Source organism: Pinus tabuliformis, chromosome 5_1 (assembly GCF_031772625.1).
Source record: "Pinus tabuliformis cultivar Carrire ecotype Pingquan chromosome 5_1, CPIR1, whole genome shotgun sequence".
Taxonomy (NCBI): domain Eukaryota; kingdom Viridiplantae; phylum Streptophyta; class Pinopsida; order Pinales; family Pinaceae; genus Pinus; species Pinus tabuliformis.
This window is the reverse complement of record NC_142305.1, coordinates 651353875-651380658: the sequence shown is the minus strand read 5'-3', so window position 1 is coordinate 651380658 and position 26784 is coordinate 651353875. Positions and strand designations below refer to the sequence as shown.

Below are 26784 nucleotides of genomic sequence, written 5' to 3'. Positions count from 1 at the left end.
AAAAATCTAAATATTTTTGACATGGATGAATTTAAAAAATGATGTAGGAAAATGGTAATATTTGATTGGCTATAGCAAGAAGGATGATTATTAGATGAAGAAAAAAAAGTTATTTTTAGACAAATAGTCTCATATTGTCAAGAAAGATAAGAAAGACACCAGGGATTTGTATCTTGTGACAACTTCTTATTACAAGTTCACGACTATATTCAACAACAAAAAGTCATTATTTCTATTTATCTTCATTGCAAACATAATTTCATCAATATTAACTTCGCTAGAAGATTGCAAATTTCTACAAGTGATATTCAAAACATTGATGTTGAGGATGTTCAACTTTATAATGATCTGAAGATTCTCTAGATACACGTGTTGCATTCATATTTCTATGTTATAGAGATTGTTATGTCACTGGTAAGTGGCATACACTGATCGCTTATGTGCATTAGTTTCTTCGTACTAAAAAAAATTCAGAATTTTTTATGCTTTTACAATGTTAAGCCATAGTTTTAGATGGTTTGTGTTGTTAATGTATTGCGGCTGCCACTGCCAGGGATCCAGAGGCCGAGGCAATATGTCAACCAATTAAATTATCTTGACAACAGCCATCTCGCTGTTTCGTACTCGGGCACGGAGGTCTGCACGGGCGCCCTGCCAGTATTCTACCAGGGCCACAAGAACACCACTTTGTTGGACGTAGCGCTCAGCGGGACCGGTGCTCGGCTCACCAGTGCCGTGGTCTCCACGCTCAAAGAGCAGCAGCAGAAGGCCAGCGTTCCCTTGAATTTGAAGGCCGACGTGCCCGTGAAGATAAAGGTGGTAAAATTGTCGTCTATGAAGATTAAGATCTGCGCGTGTTGGGACCTGATCGTTGACTTCGAACGTATTGAATTCAGGGTTAGGGGGCAATGATAGGGTTACGTTGTTTTCTGATTCGGCACAATATAGTTTTGGATATACAATTTTGTGTTCATACATAATAAATAATAGATTAAATTCATGACCGCGGTACTGGCCTCATTGTTGATAAATACAGCACTCCGTTTATTAAATATTAATTGATTCTTTATTTTTTATTATTCCATTGAATTTAAAAACGGTGTAACACAATGTAGAATACTCATTGAGATTTTATCGAAAATGAAAATAAAATATTTTACTAATTGCTTATTGCATTTTTAAGTGTGTATATATATTGGAATTGATCATTCATATTAATTAATATTTGTAGGATATTGTTAAATAAAAGATAAAAATTATATTGATGAATATTAATTGAAAATCATTTAAAGTATGTTTATAGAGTTTTGGATAGGCGGTGATGAGATGTTTTGTTAAGATATTTTTAATGTGAAATTATCAGTTCAATTCTCTGCCACGACCGGGTTGATATATTGGAGAAGATGAAAATGCAGTCTTGCCAAACTTACAAACAAAAATCATCTAAAATATGGATTTATTATAATGCAGATGTGCAAATGCTATTTTTTTCATGTTTCATATACTTTTATATATATATTTTAACTGTGCATTTTTCATTCATATACACACATATATAATTTGAAAATAACAATGATTAATATTATTATTAAAATAAAATAAATATACTTATGTGACTAATATTATTTAATTTGATTTTTCTTATGATCTAGGTAAATTAGATTTGGGAATAAAATATATTTTAGTTTTTGAGCTTAAATATTTGACTCTCGGTTGTTTGAATTGTTTGCAAAGCTCTTTGGCAGCATGGTAGAAAGTAGAATCAGTAAGTGGGCAAAAGTAAAAGAAAAGAGGGCAAGAGGACAAGCAGGTTTTAGGCCGAAACATTCTACAGTAGATCATAGTATCACGTTGAGAGACATTGTTGAAAAGGTTTGGGAGGACAAAGAAGAAGTATTATGATACTTTGTTGACTTCAAAAAGGCATTTGGCACATTCCCTAGAGGTAAGTTGTGGCGTAGAATGGAAGAACTTGAAATTCCTTTGCATTATAGAGTCGTTGTCCATAGACTTTATGAAGAGGTGAAAATCAAAATTAGAACCTCAGCAGGTATTTCAGAATGCTTTAGAAGTGACATTGGAGTCAAGCAAGGTTGCCCTTTATCCCCTACTCTTTTTTGTTTATATATTGATAAATTAGAAGAGTGGTTGAATCTGCAAGGTGGATATGGTGCTCGGTTGGGGGATTTTGTGATAAAGCTTCTTTTATACGCTGATGATATTTTGCTGATTTCTAAATCGGCCCATGGATTGCAAATGTACCTATATTCCCTTGAGCATTTTTGTAGAGAAATTGGGATGCAAATCAATACTAGCAAGGCCAAAATAATGATTTTCTCTAATAAAAGGAAGCAAAGTCAGCATACTTTCTTCTTTGAAGGCAACATTCTTGAAGAAGTAAATGAGTACAAGTACCTCGAGATTGATTTCAACAACAAACTTAATTGGGAGGACTGTAGAAAGAAAATAATTTTAGGAGGGTGGAAAGCATTATATGCTCTTCAAAACAGATGTAGAGAGATAGATTTATGGGATTGGAAAACGATTAAAGTGATTTGTGGACTCCTATTTTATCCAGTGATATTATGTGGGTGTGAATTGTGGGCTAGTAGCACCCCTATCTCAAAATGGAAACAAATTGAGAAAATCCAAAAACGCTTGATCATGAACAAGCTCAAAATAAAAAAATTTGATACCTTATGAGATAATGTTGAGGGAAACAGGAGAAACTCCTATCGAAGAAATTTCTATGGTGCGGCTCATAAGATACCTAAAAACAATTGAGAAAATGAGAGTAGGTAGATGGCCTAATGTTATCTTCAATGAAGGCATGAGTGAAAGAAAGAAAACATGGATGAAAAAATGGAATATCTACCTCAATGCTTGTCCCACAAATAGCAAGGAGCTAAAGAATTTTTTTATGGAGAAGTTTCATAAAAGGGTATGGGGAAAAGATTTGGGTAGAAAGAAGAAGTACTACATTGAAGAATTCAACCCTACATGTGATCTACAACAAAAGGAGTTCATTGGAGCTAGCATTTCGTGGAGGGAAAAGGTTCTTATTGCTCAATTAAGGACCAATTTGCATCAACTTCGATGTGAAACAGGACAGTGGAAAATACCTAAAGAATCTTGGGAAGAACGAGTGTGTACATTTTGCACGTCTGGGGCAGTGGAATTGGAAAAACATTTCATTTTGGAATGTGATGCATTCAAAGACATTAGAGAAAATTATGGGAATATGTTAACATCGGTTTCTTGACATTGTCTTTTCAGTGAGGGGTTTGTTGGAAGGTTGGGCTGGCTCATCATCAATTTGAATAAGAAAAGGATTGAATTGCAAAAGGTGAAAAACATGGAACTAATGGTCTTATAGACTATTTTTAGTCTCATGGACCTTAAAATATCATTTCATTTCTTCTATATTTACATTATTTAATTTGATAATACATTAATGTATTGTGTTGAGAGGCCTCAAATTGGTGTTTTTTAGTTATATTATGCTATGTAAACATTTTGACAAGGTCAAATTACATAACAATAAAAATATAAATAAATACAATTAAAAATATAAATAAACTATAAAAATAAAATTATTAATTAAAACATTTTGACAAGGTAAAATTGCATAAAATTAACAATTATAATTATAATTATTAATTATTAATTATTAAATTAGCCTAGATCTTTTTAACTCTGAATCTACCTAGGTTGGTTTATTAAAAAATGAAATTTGAAAGTCGCGAGAAAGTGTTGTAGTGTTGCATGTCTTGTCTGGTTGTGTTATATAAACATTTTGACTTCATCAAATTACACAAAAAAAAAATTAAAAAAAAAAAAATATTGTTTTATCCCTTTAGGAGTTAAGATAGATCTAGTGATGTAGAGATCAGAAGAGGAATTCGATCATAAAAACAAACATAACATTTATTAAATTATTTTCTCTCCAAACTTGGGTTTATAAATGAATTACATAGTTATTTATTCTAGAGGAAGAAATCTCTCAAATTCCTCAAAGAGAAAACTCCTTCCTAGATATTTGGAGGAAGTTGAGAGAAATCCTCTCAATTCTAGGAATCTATCCTAACTACTTAATCTCCAGCAATTTCTAGAAGTCTTCACAAAATCTAGAATTTTCTAAATTAAATAAATACATAAATATAAAATAAAAGATGCCCCTGCATCATACTATCAGGGAGGAAAAGATACATTCATATGCTTTGCTTCTGGAATTATTCAATACTAGTACCATATTTTGAAATCTTTGTTGTTGTCATCCAAGTAGCATCTTCGACTGGTTGATTCTTCCATTTAACCAAGTATTGAAAATACTCTTTATTCCTAGTCCTTTTAGCCACCCTTTTATCGATGATTGATTCAATCTACTTTGTTGGTGTTGAAGGTAGTTGTTTCTCCCACTGAAATTTATCACTAATAGGTGCATCTATAGGATCATTTACTGGTTCCTTAAAGGGGTATAGATCTAAAATGTTAAATATTGGTGAGATGCCAAAGCCTTTGGGTAGTTCTATTTCATACACATTTGAGGAAAATTTCCTCGAAATTTTGCATGGTCTGATCTTTTTCAATTTTAACTTATTATATTCCCCTTTAAGAAACCTTTCTTTCCGAAGATGTGCTACAAAAAATTCTCCAACATTAAAATCCAGTTGTCTTCTTTTGGCATCTGTTGACGGTTCTGGACCCGCCAACATGTTAAGGGATCTCCCCGGTAAGAAGTCCCAATTAGAACTCAGACCGTTTAGTGTAGGAGTCCCAGCAATGGGTCGTATGGTAATGCCTTGACTGCGATTTTTCATAGAGGCAAGTAAGATAGCTCTTTTGGTAGAAAGGGTGTGACAACTACAATGATCCAAGGAAGGTGCATGAGAGGTTCTAACACACGGGGGTTGAGATGAGTGCACCCCTTGGAAACCTGTGATAGCACATAGTTAAGAAGGGAACACACAAGCAAAGATACATCACAACATGGAAGGCAAGTTAGCAAGCAATCCAAAGTGATGGTTAAACCAACATCACATTTAAGAAATATTCATACATACATACACAGATAGCTATACATGCATGCATAAGCAAACCAATATATATATCATTTAGAGTAAACCAGATAACATAGAATACAATACAACATATGCATGAAACGTGTTGGCTCTTGTTATATTAAGAAGTGTAAGTTCCAGTCATACAATACATCCATGTCCAACCACTAGTTCTGATAGCGAAGCGTTACAGCCACAACCTCCTGCTCCTCCAAAGAGATGTACTAGCTCTACGCAGTGGAGAAGCCAAGGTTCGTTGCAATACTATCCAAGCTCTCTCCAAGATTTATCGAAAGCTTGGCTAACCAAAAGCCTATATAATGAGTTATGAGGGACTATTTATAGCAAAGGGTGGGGTGACCCTTGACATTCCTCTTTTTGACAGTTCAACTACCCTCATGACTCTTCATCTACTCTATGACTATTACATCCAACTATAGACACTTAACTTACACTTGACATGACATTACATTACAATACACATGTACCCATGTGAGACAAAATGGCTTGAGAAAGCCATGCTAGAAATCACTCTGACTTAGACAACCATGGAAGCCCAACTCCTCAACATCCTCGTGATGATCAACAGTAACATACTAATGCCAAGAGAGGTAGTCCTTGACAGTGTTTGTGTGCTCCAAGGTGACATCTTTCTGGAACCTGACTCTTGCCTCCATAGCATCTGGGTACACTACTCAAGCTCCTCTGTCCAACTCGCCTGTGAGCATCCACATCATTGTCTTCAATGCGGCTATACCAACAACATACTTGTGCATGATGTCTGCACTGATGGGCAAGTCTGGGCTGGTAGTAATGCGCATCAACTCATTGAAGTACAACTCAAGCTCTAGTCAGACCTGTGCCTTTGTCTTCGCCTGGGTGAGAGTCCCAATAGATGGGATTGCATGAGCGTGCACCACAACATCCATACTCTTGAACACACATGCATGGGAATCCTGTATATTAGTGATGAGCTACAAGAGCTCTTCATAGTTTCAGATCTGACTTTCGAATACGTGCCTTCATCTTAACCACACTGGCCTTCATCATCTTAGGCAAGTGAAGCGGGGCTCCCTTGTATCTCATCGTTCATGCTTTCATGTAATCAACAGTAGCATGCAAGTTCGTCAAGAAACGTGCTCTTCTAGCACATCACTGCTGCCATCCATTGAGATGGACGACTTCCTTATGCACGGTGCCAAACTTAGAGTACAACGCTCACATAACTGTGTCAAGGGACTGTAGAAATTTTGAATAATATGACACTTATTCACAGAGATTATCCCGATTATACACTATTGCGGAATACATGCATAATACATAACCTCCTCTACGTTGATCATCAATTTTGCGGAATTAAAAACAATGAAACATCAATCGCATGCACACATTACCACAGTATGTAACCCGAGGAAAGCATACAGCTGAAAACCCCACACTATCTGTATATTATAATGATTGAGAACATGTAACAATACATAGTACAATACTCCTCACAAGTACTCAGTACTATCTCCACCTGTTACACACAAAACTAGCTCAGATCTGAATCAATCACAGGTTCAAATCTCTTCCACTGCTTTCCTGCCTCCACTGCGCAATCCTGCATAAGAATAGATGAGTATGGCTGATCCAAACTTGTATTTCCCTTGGCTGAACCACACAATCCTCATTGGCAATACTCATTCCATTGATTGTGCAAATCTCATGCACAACTATAGTCACAACTGATAGCAATCTCAACCTCTAACACCTGTCTCCACTGAACTGTCCATGCACTGAGTTAACTGACGTATTCTTTAGTTGCTTTATGAGTTAATAATTAGTGAATTAATTAACAATTAATTCACATCACTCATCACTAGCGTATTTGTAGTTAAACTAAATACAACTAGTTCAACCAAGTCAAACTGAACACAACTCCATCAACTCCTTAATCAACTCCACCAAATTCAACCACTTGATTTCTAACTGAAGTCCATCATGCAATAGCTCAACTGACCCATAAGAAAAGCGTATTTCCTTCTGACAGCTGCATGTGCCACATCTGTAGCTCAAACTGAAGTGCTCCAAGAGGATAAGATAATTTTTATAGTCCAAATATTATTATGAACTAATAATATTCGACTGTTCTATTTTTAGCCTGACAGTCTAAAAATAGACTCCGCCCATATGTCTAAAAATAGAAGTCCATCTATTTTTACCAACATTACCAATCATCCACAAATAGCATCCTGCAACTCATAGACCATGATCCATATATCTAAAAATAGACTTTGCGCCAAAAATAGCCTACGGGCCCACTTAGTGAAGGCGACTTCTTTTCACTAAGCTCCATCATCTTGTTGCATTCTCAACAGGGACAATACTTGATCTAGTATTGCCTTCTTTAGTTCAGCTCGGGCAAACGCTGTCACCAACTCTCCTCCTTGTTTGGCCATTTGTAGTTCCTTAGCTATTTGCTCATTCTCAGCTATTAGAAAGTGAACACTTGAGCTAGTGGCTTTGGCATACAGTCTAGTTGCATCGGTCAAGGCTACTGGATGTTTGTGTACGTTAGACATGATCACTCGTTCCTCAACTTGCGTAGGAGATGTATGATCATCCGGAGTCGACAATCTATGAGACTGCATAACTCTATGTTGAGACTCGTCGAATGAGATGTTATGCATCTCTTCTTCCAGCTAATCTTTGAGGATCTCAGTGCCTCCTCAATCGTTTGAGACTTGCTCATCCTCTAGATGCGGTGAAGCAGGAAAGTCGACCTCTTGGTGATGAGGCATAAGGTCGATGTCCTGTTCTGGTTCTTGTTGCACCAAATTTGTATCCAACTGTTGAAGTTCTTGCTCTATCTCATGAGTGAAGTCTTGCTCTTGTGATGGTTCCCCCTATTTGCCTGATGCCAACTATTCTAGTGAATCCACTACTAGTATGGGCGTTGTTTCACCTGTTTTCACATGTTGCGCCCCCTGTTGTACCCATTGTTGCTGCACTTCCTTCTCCTGTTTATGGAGGTCTTGTTCCTTCCAAAGTTTCTCCTTCAACTCATGCAAATCCTTCTCTGCTTCCTCCATTCTTCTCTTCTCCCTTTGCCTTTGCACGATTCACTTGTCGCGATGTTGCGTCTTTGCCTCTATAGCCATAGTTGCTTTCTCTACCAATGGATTTTCTCGGAACTTGCAGATTTGCTCTTCCTCCATGTGATCAAAAATCTTCCTCTTGCCCTTGGCATGCACCGGTATGCTTGCCTCTACTACTACTACTGTTGATGTTGGTGCTCTCAGGGATGTTGCTTCACATTGCTTTGCTAACCACTCCACAACGAAGCCGACTTGTTCATTGGGTCTAGAGAAACTGTAACAATATCTCCATGGGTCCTCCTCGGCCCAATGAAATTCCTCGTGGATCCAGTTGAACTGTACTCTCACACAGTGATCCTTCACAATACAATATGGGTCATACTGATTGTAGCTTCAGAGGTTGAACGGATACTTCTTCATCAGTTCTTCTTCGACATCCGCTTGCTTGATACTCCAAATCTCATATAACCCAATCCATAGTGGAAGATCGAGCCAAGGTGCCTTCTTCTTCTGGTGCAATCTAGTTGTCAATCCTGCCGAGATGTGATATGATACTTCCTGCATGATGATTATGTCCAAGGAAAACTTTGGTAGAGCATGTGGAGGCTTCTCCACGTTGAACATTCGGATGAAGGTGTCGGACAATGAGGCATACCAATCAGAAATGTCTATCAATTCCCCCATTGCTTCCTTCGACATGCAGGGTGGATCCTGTTCGAATATCATCTTGTAGATTGGGGTGACAAAATGATCGGACAGCCGTGTGATTACTCCTCTGAAGCTGCATTCGGACAACAAATTACAATATGTGTTCATCTCTGCTAGTGACCATGCCCACTCCAAGCCCAGTAACTCCTGTTGGGCACAAATTGCATCTAAGATGTAGGCGGACATGTAGATCTTTGCTTGCATACCTCCAGGTGACTGTCGAGCCTTCATTACCTATTCCTTCAGCTGATGAGCCAACATGTCGGACTAGTTACATGGTTTACCCTCTTTGGCCAGTTGGTCTAGCACGATCACCCAACTCGGTGGGAAGATTTTCATGCTCTCTTGGCCATACAGTTGAAATGAAAATATGACCAAGTATTGATATGCCTTCCGCAGTATCTTTGTCTTGTAGATCTGGTTGGGTGTCATCCTAAATCTAGTCGGCTCCTTTACCCAGTTCTTCAGAATGTCTTTGGAGTTGGCATTGTTGCTGGGTAAGCTAAAAGGAGTCTCCATGATAGTCACAGGCTTCGACATCTGATACATCTCATCATAATCATGTGCCCAGAAGGTGGCAAGCTTCGTCTCAATGACACTGCTCAAAGTCATCGTCTCGGGATTAGTGCGTGAGACGATCCAATGTATCATGTCTGGGCATGGGAACACGGGGTATCTGCATGCAATCTAGTACAAGCCGAACTTATAAATGTTCACATACACCTAATGGTCTTCGAGGTATTCCGCAAAAGTGCCTGCAAATTCTTCATTGACCTCTTTCCATTTCAGCTTGATTTCCTTGTCTAGAAACAATTTGGTATCTTCATAGATCGGTAGACATGCGGACACTTACTCAACTACTGCTCCAGTGTCCTTTGATCCTGCTCTATTGGATGCCATTGATCTTGTACTGCTAAGAGGCGGATGAACACTTGAAGTATCTGGAGACAAAGTAACATGCATGGCAATAAATTTGTTAGTAAAAACTAAAGAAAATTCAGGGAATGACATAACACATATCTAGGGAATGATAGGCAAAGATTGCACAATTTCTTCTGGGAGGCTGGGTGGATGGTTGCCAGAACTGCATAAAAGGCGTTCTGGGTTGTCTAGGAGGCAATACTGAGTGTTGGATTTGTGCAATGTGCAATCCAGGATGACTATTAACTATTGGGATTGCGTAATGCGTAATTCCAACTAGCAGGCTCAGGCACTGCATTTCACAATTTTCTGGGTCAACAGTCATTGTCCCTCATAAATGTGCAAAACATTCCTGGAGGATAGTGTCTGGGAAGAAATATGAATTTATAGAGAGGAAGACATAGCCTTCCTTCTTCAGATTGCGCAATGTTGTCTGGGTGAGGTAGAGTCTGAGCCAAGGCTGCCCAGACCCGTTGATGGGAAACTAAAAGAAAATCTGAAAGTGAATGCATGGCGACACTAAGTGAAAGAAGAAATGATTGATCAAGCATGAAAACATCGAATGAAAGATTCAGTGAACATATCAATATGCATGTGGATGAAGCGAGTCGCCAAATCAACAATCGTTCGTGAAAAATAGTTTCATGCATGCGACAGCAGTGAGATAGCAACGAAAACTGAAACGATGCTAGTACAAGCTAGTGTGCATGTAAACGACATCAAGTATTCAAATAAATCAAGAAAACATCATTCACACAAGAGAAAACACAAAAAGCGACAGAAATGCTGAAAAAGACAAGTTGAGACCACTTACCCAAGCGTTGTGTTTTCACCAAGTTTCACTTCAAACAATATTTATTTTCCTTCGACATATCATGGACTAAGAGTAACAAGATCTTCATACAGAGGCAAGATGATAGAGAACCAAATACTGATAACTTTACAATTCCTCTTGTACTTTACCCAGCTTATTTCAAGAGTCATATATGGTTTCATGCCTACGAACAAACACTACAAGAGAAAAGGTCATTAGTGAGGGTCACGCCTATGATGGACCTTTAAGGTTCATCACCAATGTGACATATGGTGACGGTCTTTACAAAAGTGTTGTTGTAAGTGTATATAGTGATGGTGCTTTAAGGTTTGTCACCAAAGCCATTTTCAATGACACTTTTTGTGAGGGTCATTAAAGGCTCGTCACTAATTCTCTCTTTGGTGACACTTTTGGTGAGGGTCGTTAAATGCCCATCACTAATTTTCTCTTTGGTGACACTTCTAGTGATGATATTTTATTGACCGTCACCGATGATCTTTTTGGTTACTTTTGGTGACGGTCAATAAATGTTCATCATCATTGATCATTGCAATGAGTTTTTTATAATGCTTCATGCCTGTGACGGACCTTTAAGGTCCGTCACCAATGCCGCATATGGTGACGGTCTTTAAAAAATCGTTGTTGTAAGTGTATATAGTTATGGTCCTTTAAGGTTTGTCACCAAATCCATTTTCAATGACACTTTTAGTGAGGGTTGTTAAAGGCTCGTCACTAATTTTCTCTTTGGTGACACTTTTGGTGAGGGTCGTTAAAGGCCCATCACTAATTCTCTTTTTTGGTGACACTTCTAGTGACGATATTTTATTGACCCTCACCAATGCTCTTTTTGGTTACTTTTGGTGATGGTCAAAAAATGTTCGTTATCATTGATCATTCCAATGAGTTTTTGATGAAGCTATGTACTTGTTACTATATTTTTTGTCAAAAGATAACGATTTAAGACCATTGATGTGGAGTCTTTTTTATTATGTGTCCAAGGTCATAATGGTTATAATAGTAAGTCAATTTATTAAGAATTAATTAGTGTGTATCATTTCCCTCAAGTCATAAGAATATAGTTTTCGTATGAGTCAACACATGATTCATCTTTATTAGGTTTATTATCTAGCAAATTTTCTTTAAGTAAAGTTCCACTAGTGTGTGTAGGAACTATATTATTTAATACATAATCAAGCTCTATCAATTCTATTAATGAGAGATACCTAGCACTCCTCAACACTCATGGAACACCTTAACATGCTTTGGAATAGTACACTAACATTCCTTGGCACCTCACAGGTGTTGGAACATCTTTGTACCTAGAACATCTTGCAATGAGTAGGATGCCCAAGCACATGTTGGCATGCCCTAGCATAGAATAAAACTCCCCTATCATGTGTTGACATGCCCTAGAACACCTTGGCAAAATATTGCATTGAAAAACATTAGAACTTGGCACACATTGGAACTTGGCATGTATTGGAACATATTATAAGTGTGCCTAGCATGCCCCTTTTGAAAAAGGTAAAGTCCCAACTTATTAACCCTCTTATGTGTTCATTTCCTTGCATTTTAGCTTGTTTATTCCTTTTGTTGCCTTGAAACTCCTTGATGCATATTGGCATACTATGGCACCATGCACATCCTAGTATGTCTTAGCACCTAGAATGACTTAGCACTATTTGGCACATGTTAGCACACCCCGAAAATACCTAGCACACTCTAGAACTTCTTAACATTCCCTGATATTACCTGGCGTGCCTTACCCATGCTTAGCATACCTTGTAACTCCCTCCTTGGCATGATAGTTAGCACTCATTAACACTCCCCGACGCACCCTTATATTCATTCACTTCCATGCATTTTGACCTAGTGCTCCCTTGTGTTGTCCTAGTACTCCCTAACACTCCTTGGCATGCATTGGCACTCTCTATCACACCTTAGCACTCTTCGATATGCTCTTCCATTTCATAGCACGCATCACACTCCCTGACGCACATTGGCACTTGGCACGTGTTGGCACTTGGCAAGTATTAACATGTTTAGCATGTGTTGAGATGACTTGGTATGATTTGGCATGGTTTAATATTAAAGTTATTTGAGATCAATTATTGGAAACTAGATGAGAAGAAACGGAGGAAGATTTAGCACTTAGAATGCATTGACACTTGGAACTTGACACCTGTTGGCACCTAGTGTTGGTTTTCCTAGCACAACCCTCATGGAAAAGGTAAATTGATGACTTATTAAGCTTATTATGTGCTCATTTACTTGTAGCTTAACTTTTTCCTTCCTTTTGTTCCCTTGACAGTCCCTGGCATGCATTGTCACACCCTTGTACATCTTGGCATGCCTTCGCACTTGGCATGTCTTATCTTGTTTGACATGTCTTCATACTATCTGACACATGTTAGCATGCCCTAGCATTCCCTAACGCACCTTGGCAGTCATGACCTTACAACTAGCATTACATTTTTCCATGACTTGGGAACATTACATTCACTATAACACCTTAGCACTCCCTAGTTTTCATGCCCTCTTTTATCCTCCATAATGTCCTAAGCTGATGAGGAGATTGACGGAGGTAATCAAATACCAAGCTTTTAGTTTGGTAGCTAGCCCTACCAAATCAAATAGGGCTCTATCTATGAAATCACAACAAAGAGATGACTAGAATGTAAATGATTTTAGGCTAGATAGCTAGGTTCAAGTGGGTTTTGGAAAATTTAGGGTTTTGTTGCTAGATAAGGGAGAAAAACCAGGTAGCTAGGTCAGAGGATCAAAGGGTTACAACAAAAAATACAAAAAGGAGAAAGGTAGCATTACTTTTGTGATGTATCTTAGGGTTTTTCGATGTAGTGTAGTGTTTAGAAGAAGTGAAAGGTATTAATGAGCATGAAACATGAATTCATTAAGCAAGAAATAAAGTAACACGTAATGATTTTTCCATCAAAACAGAGCTTTATGCAAAGAATTTTGTTTATAAAATGTAAGGAAAACCATTGAATAATTGATGAATGCAAAAAGAATATCTTTCATATAAAGCTATAACAGAGAAAAAATAACATCACAAACTTACTGCACATGAATTCCTAGATAATAGTTGCAAATTGTGTCCTTTGATTTCTAGAAAATGTCCAAGTATAGGCTAAAATAGTTCTCTCCTCTGAAATCGAACCCATTCTATCACTGAGAAACTGATACATAAAAACCAAAACAACATCTCCCAACTCTTAGGGGTTGAATCAATGACTCTAGGAACTATTCCATGAGGTGTTCTAACCAAACCCTAATGTCTAGGGAAGTTAAAAACGACTTCTACAATTAACTTTGACTCCAACCTCTCTCATAAATGAGGTCAAATTTACATCAAAACAACTTATAAATACTAACCACCCATTATTTACATTTACTTTTACCCCTGACATTCATCTACTTCACCCTTTTGACTTTTACCAGAGTCAAACTAGGAATTACAAAAAATTACACAGTGAAAAATTTACAAAATCTTAGAAATTTCCAGGTGTACAACGAGCTGTTGGAAGCCATTTTTGAGTGCCTTTCTGAAGTCCAAATCCAAATCAGAAGCCTTTTCTGGAAATCTGGGAGAGTGGGAAAATGGGGTTTGAGATGGGATCATAAGCTTTCCAAAAATTCTGATTTTGTATCATTTGGAGCCTTGAGGAAGAAGCAAAATGTGAGCTCGTTGTGCTGCTAGACAAAAAATTGAAAGTTTGAACCAAAACACAAAATTTTCTCCAAACCCTCCAAAAATTTGTCCATAGATGCCTCATTAGCACACCCAGAACTTGCTAACACTCCTTATCATAACACTATTATTCATTCATTTTCATGCACTTGAAACTAGTCCTTCCTTGCGTTTCCCTGACACTACCTAACATACCTTGTCAATTCCTCCTTAGCACACCTAGAACTTGCTAACACTCCCTATCACACACTCTTATTCATTCATTTACATGCAATTGAAACTAGTCATCCCTTGTGTTTCCCTGGCACTCCCTAGCATGCATTGGCGCCACACCCTAACACCTGACACCTCTTGGCATGCCTTAGAACTTGGCATGTCTTGGAATGACTAGCATTCCTTGGAACTTTCTAGCATGTATTATCACTTCCTGGCATTCCTTGCACACCTTGGCACTCCCTAGTTGTCATGCCTTCATAGATAGCCTTACTTTTTTTGTGACTTTAGAACCCAACCAAGTCATTGAAAAAATAGTGTTGTCCCTGGACAAAAGTCTCCCTTTGTCTAAAATTGTTTTTTCCATCCCCTTATCATAATCATAGGCTTACCTATATCAAGTCCTATTATGAAATTATCCTAGTACACTTCGACCTTGGGACACCTGGAAGACACTCTTATTCGTTTGTTTCCATGCACTTTGACCTAGTTCTCCCTTGTGATACCCTCACACTCCCCAACACTCCTTGACATGCATTGACATTGTCTGGAATGTGTTATCATGCCTTTTAGTTCCTGGGCATGCCCTGGCACTCCTTAGCTATCATGCCCTCATAACTACCCTTATTGGTTTTAATACTTGGGAACCAACCAAGTCCTACCTCGACTACAACATCTTGACCAAGTTATAGTTACTATAACTATACTATCCCTTGTTCAACTAAGAATGTCCTATAACTCATCTTAGGCTACTCATGCCCAATCTTAGCTCATCGCACTTAAGAAGTTACCAAGTCAAGGCTCACGTCTAACCATAGCCATAAAACAACTAAGCAACATAGTTTACATCTTGACATGGCATAGCACCTGGCATGTCTAACAATCCCTTGGCACTATGTTGCACATGTTGCCATTCCCTGCATGTCATGGCATGCTTTGGCACTCCCTATCATACCGTACCACTCCTTGACATGTCATGGCACTCTTGCATGCCTTGGAACTACCTAGCATATAACTTTGTCACTGCCTCCTGAGCACACTTGGAATTCACTGACACTCTTATTCGTTCATTTCCATGAATTTTGAACTAGTTTTCCTTTGTGTTTATGTCACACTCCCTAACACTCCCTGACACGCATTGGCACACCTTGACACACATTGGCATACCCTGGCATGTTTCCCTAACACTCTAGCATTTCTTGGCACCACCTAACATACCTTGTCATCCCCTCCTTAGAACACCTAGAACTCGCTGACACTCCTTGTCACACACTCTTAGTCATTCATTTCCATGCATTTGAAACTAGTTCTCCCTTATGTTTCCCTGGCACTCCATAACACTCTGTGGCATGCATTGGCACACCCTAGCACCTGACACACCTTGGCATGTTTCCCTGGCTTCTAATATGCCTTAACACTACCTATCATACCTTATCACTCCCTCCTTAGCACCCTTGGAACTCAATAACACTTCCCGTCACAAAATCTTAATTGTTCATTTGCATGCATTATTTTCACCTATTGCTCCCTTGTGTTCCCCTAGCACTCCTTAACACTTCCTAGCACGTGTTTTTGATGGACAAAACACTATATATAGGGCAGCTCATCCTCCATTTGTGGACAAGAAAATTTGGTAAGTAAGTCTGTAATAAGAAGTGCAAAGATAACCAACCAAGAGAAGGAAACAAAGAGAGAAGATTTTGGTGTTGTTTATGGGTATGTTTTAGGGCTAATAGATCCACATGTGCAAATGAAGGAAGAACTATCTACTATAGAAAAGGTCGAAGATCTTGTTGTTATCCAAGAATTCGAATGAAGGAAGAAGATAAGCAAGGTTACACGCCGAATTATAATAAAATTTCATACCATCCAAGCGAAGAAGATCAAGGTTCAAAAGGTTGGTCAACCACACATTCTAGGGTTTATGCAAGAGGGCCAATAACTTCAGATCTGATCCATGGAACTGGAATTTGAAGGATAGTCAAGTTATTGAAGGAAGAAGCCTGATCATCGTTGACTCAAGGAAAAATAAAGAAGTTGAATCAAGGAGGCTTGTGAATTGGTCTTGGAGAGGTCATTGAGTCAAGGGTCTAGGCCATGGTCTTGGTATTCGTCAATTGAAGTCTATATAAGAAGAAGATCTCATTTGGGTTTTCCTCTCATGTTGGAGAAGTTTTGGCCCTGGTTGATCGCATATTCTATGTGTCTCTTGTCTCCTCATTGTTTATTCATTGGTAGAAGTTTGATGAAGAATATTGTTTTGAGCATTGTTTGTTATTGTGGATTAGTCTTGAATGTGTTTGTGCAAATTGGTTGGTTTTGTAAACTATGAGTAGAGTAGTGTTTGATTGATGCATGTTTCCTACAATAAAATGTGTCTCTTACTTAAACAATTAATTCAGTGGAAACATGGGTATTTGGACAATTATTTTGGAATTTATGCACCTTACAAGTACATCAACTCATATAATGGATAAATATAATGGAAAGTTGTAATGTGTTTCATCATATAAAGGATGTTGATAAAATATGATAGCTTAAATGTACATGATAGTTTGGAAAGGTGGGGAATAACTCTTATTTAGTCATAGGTAGCCTAATCAATTCCTTTCTTAATATTTAAATTTCCATGATGATTTTGAAAGTAGGTGGGTAGCAATTCTTACTCATGTCATAGATAGCCTAATGAGTACTTTTCTCTATCTATAATGATACTAGATACAAAACTTTTTTGTATTGAGTGCTTCTTCAAAAATTTTTATAATATATCATGTTATAAAAACTTTAAAATAAGCTTCTCACTTTGGTTCTTGCATTTGTGGTAAAATTTGAACCCAGCTTCTGAAAGTAGTGTTATTCTAGAGGATACCAACAATATTTTTCACTCCATAAAGGTTTTAACCTATCTTTAGTCTTTGATGAGTTTTTTTGGATGATTGTACTTTAAAAATAAAGATGCATCTACAGTTTTCTCACTTGCTAATTTAGAATCAATGAAAAGAATCAAAATAATTACTTACATTTATTTGTAGATTTTACTTGAAATTGATGGAACATGGTGATTACATCAAATGAGTGTGAAATTGAATTTTGAAATTTTATTAATGTCCTCAATGCTTGGAAAATGTAATGGGATCAAAAGATAAGTTAACATGTAAGGTATTTAGTGAGACATTGCTTCTCTTCTAAGAAAAGTATATCTAAACCAAGTGCAATACCAAGGAGAGAGAGGATTCTGTAGTGTGCAAAGCTTAGTTGTGTGGGTTTGGGGCTAAGGCATAATTGCTCCATTTAACTGAAGTAAAATGAGAGGAAATGAGGCAATGCATACTTTGTAAATCTTAGCTATGAGGATTTGGGGTTCAAGGCTTAGTCACTTCACAATTGAAATAAAATGAGATCAAATGAGACAAGGACTTGCAAATTATTAGTTATATGTAATGACATTAAAGTGAGAAAACACAAAGTATCAAAATTTGAAGTAGAATCAACCCTTGTGTATGAAAATTCAGTCAAACATTTTTTATGGCTGAATTCCCCCTCAAATATACATTTGATTAATGCAAAAGCCTAGAAAACCACATCTATGTAATCGAGGTATCCTTCTTAGATGCACAAACCTTTCCCCTTGGCTTCCCATTAACTTTGAGGTTGTGTTCCCCTACACTCCTATATGCTTACTAGGGATACTACACTCCAACATGACGGATTCTAAGATATATTTTGATAGGGGGGATGAGGGTTCGGAAATTCTTGTCACCACAGGAAATTTTTGCCATGTTTAGTTCAACAATACCGAAGCAAAATGCTCATGTAGAAGGATTTATGGTGCTTTTTCAATTGTGGGAAATAGAAATGCCATACCAATGTGTGGGTGGGACCAGGCTCATGAGATTCATTTTTTACTACCATCACAATGAACTACAACCAAATTGACTCATGAGATTCATTTTTTACTGCTATAACAATGAACTACATCCAAATTGGTTATAAAAGATTGCATTGTTAAAAGTTAAGTTTTAACTTTAAAGTTTAACATAATAATTATAAAACCAAATCTCATTTGTTTAAATAACATGGAAACCCATAATATTAGTATTAGATAATTAAACATTAATAAAATATATTTATAGTTTTTTGTTTAATTATATAAAATCCAAATCTGAATTTGTTTAAAATTACAACTTACAGCGTGGTTAATTATTTTGTAATTTTGAAAAATAAAAAATATAATTTTTTGAAATGAAAATACAATAAGATAAGAAAATATACATTCCATAAATTTTGATATATTCATAAAATATAATGTTTTTTGAAATTTATAAAAAAAAAAATAATTATAATTAAAAAAATTTACGATCATCCAAATTAAAAATTTAATTTTTGCCACATTTTCTTTCTCGCCTTAGTGTATTCAAATGAATGTTAAGTAGTTGAAAAAAAAAGGAAAGACCATTTTGCCGCATTTTCTTCCCCGCCTTAGTGTATTCGAATGAATGTTGAGTAGTTGAAAAAAGAGGATTGAAAAAAGAGGAAACACCATTATGTCATGTTTCCTTCCCAGCCTTGGTGTATTCGAATGAATATTGAGTAGTTGAAAAAAATAGGAAAGACCAGAACAAGTTTTCTTCCCCACCTTAGTGTATTCAAATGAATGTTGAGTAGTTGAAAAAAAAAAGGAAAGACCATGGGCATAGTACAATCTGATCTGTGGCTATATGGAAACAGGTACAGGTCGTTGGATCAATCTTTAGGGTTTCTAGATCGATGGCCATTCTTAGAATTGATTTGCAAATTTATTTTATATTTTCACATGAAATGTATGTTGAGTAGTTGAAAAAAAAAAAAAAGACCATGGGCACAATACATTCTGATGTATGGCTATATGGAAACAAGGTCATTGGATCAATTTTTAAGGTTTCTAGATCGATGGCCATTCTTAGAATTGATTTGCAAATTTGTTTTATATTTTCACATGAAATGTTGCAGTAATTAGCTGGCCGTTATTGTTTCAAGGTTGAATTTGGATGCGTTGAGAAATAAGATTGAGGAGGATCTCTTCAATGGCTTGCTCACAAAACATGGATCTGTTTTAATTGGGCAAATTCGAACCATGATGGAAGGATCAAAAGCCTTGGTCTTCTTTCAAGAGCTAAAGAAAATACTTGCACAGGTACCCTTTCTCTCCTTTAATCCCTTCCTCGATTTCAATTGCTTCAAACAGTATACCAACTTTTTCACTTGAAATTAGGTTATTTGGGTTTTGTTTTTTAAGAATTTAGCTTCAAATAATTTAGCTCCACAATTACTATATTGGAAATGAAATTTATATTAAATATACACTGAAATCTTATAGTAGTTTGGTAGTATACCACACCAGAAATTACAAAAATAGTAGTTTGGTAGTATACCACACCAGGAAAACAGCGGAAAAAACAACAACGTAGACTTCTCAGGGTAACTCCCTGCCCTCCCTCATTTCAATGCAACACGAAAATATTTTCTTGCTCTCTTTCCATTTCACGACAGTAATCTCAATTTCAAGCTCTGTTACTAGAAACAGTACGGAAGTCTTCATTTATGAAAAAAACCGTATAAAAAATGGAACAATACGGGAAATGGTGTTTTACGAAAGTCTTCGTTTCTGAAAAAAAACCATATAAAAAATGGAACACTACGGAAAATGGTGTTTTATACGATAGTTTTCGTTTTTTAATGCAAGAAACTGGGTTTTCCAAAAACGGTTCGTTTCTTGAAACTGTTTTATGGAAAACGTTAATCTGGTTCATTTGCAATATGGATCTCTTCCCGATTGGACGTCAACATGAATCATAAAAAGCATTGGTTTTCTGGATAGTTTTTGAAGGCATTTTCATAGTTTATGGTTAGAAGTCAACCATATATAGCTTAGGTGCTAACGGAACAGGTTTGTTGCAAATAGGTTGGGTGTTCTCCCTAGTGACAACACCTTGCAATAGTGCTTAATATATCTTTAACAACATTGACTATTTAGGGATTTTATTAGTTAAAGTTATGTTATTTTTAATTGTAGCCATTGATGTGTAGCAGTGTATGGTTAAGTTTTTACAAAAAAAAATTGTGGCTTTTATTTAAAAGTGGATTTAGTGATTGTATGTAATATTTAAAATGTGTATTTTTATATAAAATTATAAATTTAAATGTATAAGGTTTTTTTATATATATTTTTATAAATTAGTAGTTAAATAATTTAGTTAATTTTTCTAGTTAATTAATTATTTTATATAAACATTGGGACACAATATTTTTTTTTGCCATTGGTCTGGTTTATAACCTCTCAAATAATTAGAAAATGATTTTGATAAAACCATGCTATAGAAACTTTTATTAACTATTAGACTATCTATATTAAATATCATAAGCCAGAGACTATCTATATTAAATATCATCAACCAAAGACTATCTATATTAAATATCATTATTATCCATCCCATTAATAGTTTTATCCCATAAATACCTTTTTCATGGGTGATAAGAGAGATTATGTTAGGTAATTTGCAATAATAAAGCTTAAGAGCAACAAGCTATTGATTAATATGTCTATAATACAAATATAATTTCAACTCCAATAAATATGGAAAGTTTCATAATTACATAAAAATAGTGATAGAAATAATTTTAAATTTATAAAAATAAACAAGTCCCAAAAATCAAAATAGAAAATAGAAATCCATCATGTAATAAATTTTAAATACAAAACAAATAGGAGTGCTACTACAAGAAAATACTCATCTTCATTTATAAATAACCAGCATATATCTATCTCTCTCGAGCATCAAGAGAGATCAAATCTCTCTCTCTATATCTCTCTCTCTCTCTCTCGAAACCTCTTTAAGTGAAGATATTTGATCCACAGTTAAAATGAATCTAGGTTGCTTTAGTTATTAGCCTTTGAATAGGCTATATTGCAGAAAAAAACCATGGACAAAAACCATGGGCAAGAAAAAACTATGCACTGGAGAATTTTATGTTTTTTAATTTTTTTATTTGATTTGATTTTGTTTTATTTTGATTGAGTTAAAATTCCAAATATTATAACATATTCCCTAGGTGGAAAGGGTCTCTTGGCACAAAAATCTAACAACCAAAAATATATTAAGAGAGGCCTAGAATAAAATACCTATATTATGACATTTATTTTCAAGATTTCAAGGTCTCTCGCTTGTTTTAATTTATGAAAGAAGATTGATGAGAAAAAACTATTAAATTAAATAAATATTAAATACAAAACCATGGAATCTAACAAAGCCATGTGCGAAAACTAGCAAATTAAATGAATATAAAGTACAAAGCCATAGAATATAACAAAACTATTGGCCATAACATTTTTTTCAAAAGTTATTTTAACATAAACAAATCTAGGGACTAAAAAAGAATGGTTTGGTAAGTTCTAACCATGGGTGATAACATTTTTTTAAAGTTATTTTAACATAATCATATTTAACAACTAAAAATGAATGGTTTGGTATGTTATAACCACAAGTGATATTTATATATAATATTTAACTAAGCAGAATTTAAAAAAAATCACAATTTAATAATTTATTTCACTTATTTATATTGATCAACCACACTTGTTAATTGGAAACATTGGCTCACATAACAAATTTTAATGGATCCAACAAAATAAAATGAAAATTAATAAAATAAACTAATATCAAGAAAGAATATCTAAATTTAACTATTAAAATTTAACATAAAAATAAATTTACTATACAAAACCATATATATGATGCATTAAAATAATTAATATAAAACATGACTACATATAATAATCATTTAATCAATGCAAATACAAATACAAGATAGCCATTATACACTTTAACAATAATTATGGTAAATAATATATACTAGCCTAGATCCATCTTAATTTCGGATATACCAATGCCCTAAAGGGATCAAATCTATTTTATAAATTAGTAATGTGTATAGATATTTTATATATATTTTTATAAATTAGTAGTTAAATAATTTAGTTAATTTTTTTTCTCACCAACTAGCAATTTAATATCTAGTTCAACTATACTTTTAAAATATATTATTTTTATTATTATAAAGATTAGTTTTCTATTATAATGGATTAAAGATAAGTTTTTGAAAGTTTTCTCTTTAGATTTTGTCTTCAAACACATGTTATAATATTTATGATTCTACAAGTGGCAATAGATCGAGACAACCCTCTATTTTTGGCTCTCTATCCAATGGAGATCAACTCAATCTCCACCATCTTGTTACCCAATCATGAAAACAATAACCCAATAACTGTGTGGAAAATGATACAATAGATCCCAAATTTGAGGTCCACTCATGTCACATCCAAGAATATATACAATGTATGTGGGATCATGTACTCATCCGGAAAATGCAAAGACAAAATCAAACTTGAATTCAGTGCCAAGTGTTTCTTCACTATTGTATTTGCCAGCCTAGAGGATCAAACATGGGTATTCAAGAATGACTTATGTGAGAAATGGAAGATTTGTTGATCACTATAAGTATTAAGGAATGGCCAATGTGAGCAGCGAAAGCCTATGAGCAACTACCTGTGAACCATAGTATTCGAGAATGTTAATGATGAATGCTTGGTTTTATGTTTCATATGTTTCTTGTTTTTTCTCTCTCCTCGTTTCTTGAATGTGAAACAAATTCTTGGTTGTATGTTTCATATTTTTCTTGTTTTTCTCTCTCCTCGTTTCTTGAATGTGAAATCTCCAAACTCCGTTTCTCGTCTCGTTGTTGTTTCTCGTTTCGTTTCCCCTTTCTGGTTTCTAGTAACATAGATTTCAAGCCCTTCCTTCTAGCTTTGGTTGAATTTCTGCATTGCTCTCAACTCCAAAAGCAGGTGATAGAAGGGATGGGTAGAAAGCTTGGTACCCAAGATAGAGTTAAAGAGGAAGAAACATTGAGTCAGACACTGCAAGATTCCTCTCGTGGGGTAAAAGGATCACAACAAGGCCACAGTAAGCCCCCAAGAGAGAACGAAGATGTTACCGCATGCAGTGGTAACAATCAGAGTATGGTGCAGCACCGTATATTAAGGTCCACCAATGACATCATATTAGCAAAAATATAAGCATGAAAATAGATTGAAACAAAAACAAAAGGGAAACCCTCACTAACTCGTTAGGCCCTTGCTCAATAATCGGGCAACATTTGGGTATGAAAAATCAAGGATCCCTTCTTCAAAGTCCTTGTTTGCTTTTATAGATCTCTTCATATTGATGGATGGCTTCGACCCTCCTCGAATGGCCATTGGATGAGTGTTGGGAAGTTGCATTTGTTAAACTTCCTGGAAACTGTTTGAAATTTTTTTAATTTAAAACTTTTATACATAATTTTGACTTTCGCATTTTGTAATTTGGTGCAAATGTTTTCTGCTTATGGTACATTTGTTTAAATAAACTACATATTTATTTTATTTTGATTATGTAAGTAATGAAAATAAGATATGTTCCAGGGAATTGAACATATGTTTTTTCATCACTTGTAGCGATATACTTTGACAACATGGGCACGGAAACCCAAACCCATCGCTTCATCACACTATGACCGATAGAGACTTTCCTATCTGTTGAGAACAACACATAACCCATATCATTTGAAGGTATACTGATGTTATTCTTTCACCTTGAGATGGATATATATTTGTCTTATTGCAACAGGGAAACAACCACTACATTACAATACATCAACTATACTCAAAGGCAAAAACTATTTTTCCTGTACAACCACGTTGAGAGGAATAAGTATCTTCCCATGTGTCATCATAGCAACAGATTCCATTTTTCTAATTCATTGTGTTTCTCATTCTAGTGGCCGCCATTATTTTGCAAGTTTCTCTTGTCACTTTTTTCCTCCATGAAAGTTGATAAGAAAATGCTAAGACAATGTTAGATGTCAAATTTTAGCAAACATTCTGAAAAAAAAATTGATCCATTTTCTAACATGGTCCACAATCTGCTTTGATAGTACTATGATGTATCTCTTCCAAAACTTGATTGTCTTTCATAGCTAGACAACTAATTTGATAAATGATCTCTTTAAATCTGTCTTGGACTCAAACGTTATTGGATGTTCTTGAAGATGGGCCAAGTGTTCACCCAAAACGTCCAAACATATCAATAACAACACATAGTGTAACAGAAATATTCATCCTCATCCAATTATTAAATGCGGAAATATTCCTCTAAAAGCCTGGATTTCCCATACACTGGGGCTATTATATAACCCCTGGTTTTAGTTTCTCTTGCATGTTTGGCAATTCAGCTGAAATATGTCAAAATATAGAGTTCCTTGATGTCTTCACTCCAACTTCTTGGATGCCATATCAAAGAAAGGCTTGAAGGATATTCCAAATATTGTCTTTAAAGGTGTTCATTTTGACCTAAAAGGCCGAGTATCCATGCCATCAGTCACACTCTTCTATGCATGTGTACATTACCAAGAAATTTATCATCAATAAACATTGTTGCAAGACAATAATTGTTCAAATAAATTTATGAGATGTTTTGGATACCTAAAGAGATTTCCTTATAAAGCTCAAGTTTAGCAAAGAATCCAACATATGGATCATGAAACAGTGGATCCTCACACTAATATATTCACCATGGGACTAAGACAAAGATATACAAATTGTAAACTCCCTCATGTAGATGAGAAAGTGGTGTTGGAAACTCTCCACATTAGAATTGACATTCTTACCATATTCAAATGGTGTCCTTCCTCAATGTAAACAATTCTTCAATAGTATGGCCACTCTCCCACATGTGCCACTTCTCCCAATCCTCACGCTTAATTGGTACACTGTACCTACGCATTTCATTTGACAATGCATATGTCTTGGGACTTTATCTCCATTGTATTGGGCCTTCATCCCTCTTCTATTACAAAGTAGACTTCTTAGGGTAGGGGAAATCACAACTCCATGCCCTCCCTCATTTCAATGAAACATGAAAATCTTTTCTTGCTCTCTTTCCATTTCACTGTAGTTCTTCAATTAGAAATCTCAATTTCAAGCCCTTCCTTCCAGCTTTGGTTGAATATTTTCATTTCTATCAACTCCAAAAGCAGGTGATAGAAAGGATGGGTAGAAGGCTTGGTACCCAAGCTAGAGTTAAAGAGGAAGAAACATTGAGTCAAACACTAGAAGATTCCTCTCGTGGGGTAAAAGGATCACAACAAGGCCATAGTAAGCCCCCGAGAGAGAAAGAAGATTCTACTGCATGCAGTGGTAACAATCAGAGTACACTGCAACACTGTATATTAAGGTACCATTATCATCACCTCAAGACTTCGATTGTTGAGGAGAGAGAAAATATTTTAAAAGCAGAATCTGGAAAATTTGAGGCTATAATTAGCAAAGTGGAAAGCTTGCACAATTTTGTTTAGAGACCTCGTGAGCAAGCTACAGATGTTGATACACTCTTTGATCTCACATCCACACTCCTCGCTACTGTTAACATATCACAAAACAATGATGGTGATACTCCAGTTGATTTTATTAGTAGTGATATTCTAAGAAACTATAGTGACCAGGCATATGGAAGCAGGTCTTTGGAGGGAAATGATGATCAAACCCAAATATCATGGAGAAATATTGGGCTTTTAGCTGCTTCTGTTTTCCAGCATGTGGCAGGAATTTGCATTATGCTTGGACCAATGGATAATGAACCCAAGCAAAGGAAAGCTATAGTACAAAGAAAACAAACTAAGCCGATAGAAAGCACTCGACCTGAAGCAGTGAAAGAGTCCCCGGAAGATGAAAAATCAGAAACAGACAAGAATATGTAAAGAATATTTAACATTTTACGAAAGCAAAAACAAGCCAGATTAGAGAATTTGGTTCTAAATAGAATATCATTTTCCCAGACAGTAGAAAACATCTTTGTGTTATCATTTCTAGTAAAGGATGGTAGAGTTGAAATAAATGTTGATGAAAATGGAAAACATTTTGTTGTCCCCAAAAATGCTCCCAAAGCTACAGAAATGGCATCTGGAGAAGCTTCTTACAGCCAATTTGTTTTTCGGTTTGATTTTAAAGACTGGAAGTTGATGATGGAAGCTGTTGAAAGTGGTGAGGAGTTGATGCCTCACAGAACCAATCCACTTATGATTCCTTGTTCTGAGAAGGCTGCAGAGACTCCTATTAGAGAGATTTCAAGAAACAGGGGCAGAGTGGTACCTGCAACTCTTGAGGTGCAGGAGGATGAATGTGGAAGTATGGAGGTCTTCAAAGACTAG

General features: G+C 35.8%; 1 pseudogene; it reads left to right on the top strand.

The window, feature by feature from the left end:
• The first annotated feature begins 513 nt into the window (after positions 1 to 513).
• On the top strand, positions 514 to 26784 carry LOC149166678 (non-structural maintenance of chromosomes element 4 homolog A pseudogene; annotated as a pseudogene).